The following is a 4,317-nucleotide window of genomic DNA, read 5'->3' on the forward strand; positions in this document are numbered from 1 at the left end:
AAAAAAAAAATCATTTGTTTTGACAGAAACTATAGATAAGCAATTGCTCTATTCCACAAAGGCCCTCAGATAGGACTTCTATCGCTGTCATGTCATCCCGCCTGTCTTTTTCCACCTTTTAGCAAGTTTAATCATCCCAACATTCTGAAGCAGCTTGGAGTTTGCCTGCTAAATGAACCCCAATACATTATCCTGGAACTGATGGAAGGAGGAGACCTTCTCACCTATTTGCGTAAAGCCCGGATGAAAGCGGTAGGAAACGGGGTCCACAGTATTGGTTTTGTAATGCAAATGCCCTGTAATGTCCTATTAATTTTTTTTAAATCCAGTTTTTGGCCAATGATAGAACCTTAGAAAACTTTCTTGGAAAGAATTCTTAGATTTCCTTCATGTTGGATTAGAACAATTAGCACCCTGGACTAATGTCTAGAATTTTCTGGTTATTTGAGCCTATTTTCAGTATTTTACAGGAAAATAGGTCCCTCACTGCCAGAAACATGTTTTCTGGAGAACAGAGATTATGTGGCATTGGAAAAGGCACATCCTTCTTTGTAGTGAATCTATATGTATCTCAAATTGATATTTCCAGCCCTATGTCTTTACTGAGTACTAGACTTTATGTCCCTACCAGTTGACATATCTGTTTGGATTTTAATAGGCAGCTCATACTTAATTGAGGCAAAACAAAACTTGATTTCATACATCCTTTCCCAAGCCATCCATTCAATTCCTTGCTCTTTTCCTACAACCACACTAATAGTTCCTGACAGCTCCACAGTTCTGCTGACAAAATGCAGCTCCAAATCCATTCTCTGTTTTCTTCCCAGTGTCTAGAGCAGTGCCTGGCACAGTGGACACTGGAAGTACTGTGGAATGAGTGCCAGGGGGTGACAGCACCTGGAGGAACGGACTTTATTCATTAGATGAGAAACATATGAGACAAAACAAGTAACTAAAATTTAAATCTGTAGTTTAAAAAAATAGTTTTCATTTCTATTGAATTACACAGTATGTAGCTAAAAAATTTAAATGTATGACAAGGTTTATAGTGTTTTTCATTATCTCATCCCAAATGCTATTTAATCCCCACATATCAGGCATCAACACATTTCTCATGATACTTACTTCTAGGTTTCTAAATGAATACTCTGCTTATACTGCATATTAATTTGTCAATCCTGGGGGAAATCTATTACCTGCCTACTATAAAAAATGAAGATTTAACTCTCCTAGACTTATTCATTTACCAGCCCAAACCCCACCAGCTCTACACACAGAAAAACTTTGTTTCTCCCATCCTCTGACTGTACCACAATTTTCAGATAAATCAATATTGCAGGTTTACATTACTTTGACTGTGTAATTATTATTTGTAGCCAAATTACTCAAATGCTATGATTGTGTTTTTTTCCTTAGGATAGTTTAATAAGTGTTTCTTCCACCCCCTCCCCCCCATTTAGTTTTCTATATACCTAAACTTCCTAACTCTTTTCTCAATATGGTTAAATATGTCAGATAATCTAGCACCAAACATTTTTTTCTTGGGCACTTCCAACCTCGGGCCAATACGGGTGCTTGTTCTCTGGGCTGTCTACACAGCTATGATACAAGGAGTTTCCTTCACATTTACCCTGGTAATTTCCACGTTGGACCTTTGTTTCCTCTATTCTATGATTTTAAGGGGGGGGGTCCTTTTTTCCCACCCCCTTTCTTTCTTTGAGAAAATGTGCTTTATTCTTCCCTCCCACTGGATTAATAATTTGGCTGATTCTAGGTTGAAAACCCCCTTTCTTCAACAATAAATCCATGACATTTATGTTTTCTAGCTTTTACAATTGTCATTTTGATTCCTGGACTTATGATCAGAGACCTGCTTTTTGCCCCTCCTCTTTGGAAAACTTGAGGAACCTCTCCTTATCTATGGTACTTTTCACCCATCTCAACACTCACCCGGGAAAAAACGTTCTTTTCAGCTCCAGAAATTTTTTTTCATATTAGTTCTTTGATAGTAAATAAAACACTTTGTTCCTTAAAATTTCCTTGTTCTAGAAACCCTATTAGTTAGATAATGGACTGCTTGCTTTGCTTTATCCTTTTGTTATATTAGCTGTTCTCTCTTATTTTCCAACTGTCCTTTTGCTCTCAATTCTGGTAGATTTTCTGTTTTATAGAACTTAAAATTTTAATTTCATACAGACTTGTTCTTTTGACCACATCTTAAAATTATTTTCTGTTTTTTATTTCATTCATGCAAAATCTTTTCTTATTTTTCTTATTTCGCTAGGATACTAATTTATAGTTTTTAAAAGTAGTTAATTTTCTTTCTACATTGTCCTAATTTCCTTTCTTCTTTGTTCTGGGATCTGTTTGTAATATGGGAATTTCTCAAATGTTGGGTAATTCTTCATATTTAACAGTAAGGCCTAAGGAGCTGACTAGAACCTATGTGGTCTTCATATTTAATAGTAAGGTCTAAGGAGCTGACTAGAACCTATGTGGCTGTGACAGCTTCCTTTTGGTTGTCAGGTCGGACCCTGCTGTTCCATCGTGGGTCCCCTCATGACAGCATTGGATGTCTTCCCTAGCATATGCCAGAGAGCAACCTGCTGGTTTCCTGACTGGGCAGTAGAGCCTAAGCCTCAGTTCAGGGAGTCAAGATGCTGAAGGGGGCTGGAGGTCTCAAGGCTCAGCACATGCATGCTCATTTAGTTCCCCTCTCCATTTTCAGCACAGTGCCTTAATATGACTGGTATCTTTGAATATGGTGCCGCTCTGTGTGTGTGTGTGTGTGTGTGTGTGTGTTTCTGTGTTCCATGCACATGTGCCTGTTTCCTGCAGAGGAAAGCCTCCTGCCGTGGTGGGGAGATCTAGGATTTAGTCACCCCTTAAAATAAACTTCTAAACATTCCTCTTGCTTTCAGTCCTGCCACTCCCCCTACATTCAGAGATACTTGCTACCTCCAATTCCAGAGCCTTTATGGGGTTCTGTAGTGAAAACAGCTTAATCCTTATCTTCTCCCTCTGCAGGCGGTCAGCTTTCACTTCTGTTGGCTCCTCTGAATTCCCACTTCTCCATCTGCTTTCCCTCTTCCAAAATGTTTCATTGTGCTATACCTAATCTTCTGATCTATTTGTATTGTGAGATTATAAAAACTTCCCTTCTACTGTCATTTCAGTAAGGTTTGTTGGGGAGAGAGTGAAACCGTGAAACCAAAAATGCATCAGTCCTTCATCTTTAATAAGAAAATTTATCTGTAGTTTTTTTTTTTTTTTTTTGAGGAGAGAAGATGAAGATAGACTAAAAGAAAACATAGATCTGCTTTTTGCAAATTATTCCTATTCATCCAGGGTCCTGATGATTATAATAATTACTTCTCAAGTGCACTTCAGTTCTTCTACTGCTTTTCCTGCCACCTGTGCAGGACAGCTTCCGTGCTTCATCTCCGTCATTCTGGTCATACAGGACAGGGTGCTATTAGGTGCCGAGTGCCAGAATTAAGGTTCAGGGACCTTAGCGGAACACCACAGGCTCTGAGCCCTCATCATGTACAGTTCATTTGGCCATCCATCTCTCCACTGAAAGGGCTCAGAGCAGCGTTCTAGCAGAATCACAAACGTCCTTCTTATCCCTATGCTGGGACTGTATTGTTGGGTTGACTGCATAGAAATTGACTGCAACTAGGCCCATAAACCTTATTCTATTCTTTCATTCTCAGGGTCTCAGTTTCTGCATCTATAAAATGGGATATCAAATCAAAAACTCCCTCAAGAGTTTTCTAAGACTATATTAAGGTACAGAAAGTAAAAACAAAGTAAAAACAAACAAAACCAAGCTATTGAAATAATACAAATACATATCCAGAAACAATTGAATTCATCAAATATTTGCTCAGTGTTTATTGTACAACTGTGAAGGATGTGGCTCTTGCTCTCAAGAAACTTGCCACATGGTGGGGAGGGAAGTCACATATTAATAACCTCATTTATGGTGGAAAGTGGGAGGGCCCATTAGAATAGAGTAGAGAATATACTACTGAAGCATAGAGGAGAGAGAAATTTCCACCTGAGAAGTCTTGGGAAGGCTTCATGGAGGAGACATAACCAAGGCGGGAGACAGAACAGTCTCTGAAACTACACCCACATGAGTCATGGAAGGCTCTGACCAGGGACAGACCCGAATGGAAATTCAGTGTGTCTGGAGGGTTTAGCAAAAGATGATAGATGGTAGCCCAGGGCAGCATCTGGAGTGGAGGTAGTACAACAAGGGGTGATGAAATGTCCTAACAGACTGTCACAGGGGCTTTTGGGAGTAAGTGA

The 4,317-nt window shown here is 39.3% G+C and overlaps 1 protein-coding gene across 1 annotated transcript in view; it reads left to right on the forward strand.

Annotated features, from left to right (window-relative positions):
• Window positions 1-4,317, forward strand: part of ROS1 (ROS proto-oncogene 1, receptor tyrosine kinase) — a 101,881-nt gene that overhangs the window by 77,347 nt on the left and 20,217 nt on the right. The window lies entirely within an intron of this gene.

The sequence above is a fragment of the Pteropus vampyrus genome, unplaced genomic scaffold (genome assembly GCF_000151845.1).
Source record: "Pteropus vampyrus isolate Shadow unplaced genomic scaffold, Pvam_2.0 Scaffold101, whole genome shotgun sequence".
NCBI lineage: Eukaryota > Metazoa > Chordata > Mammalia > Chiroptera > Pteropodidae > Pteropus > Pteropus vampyrus.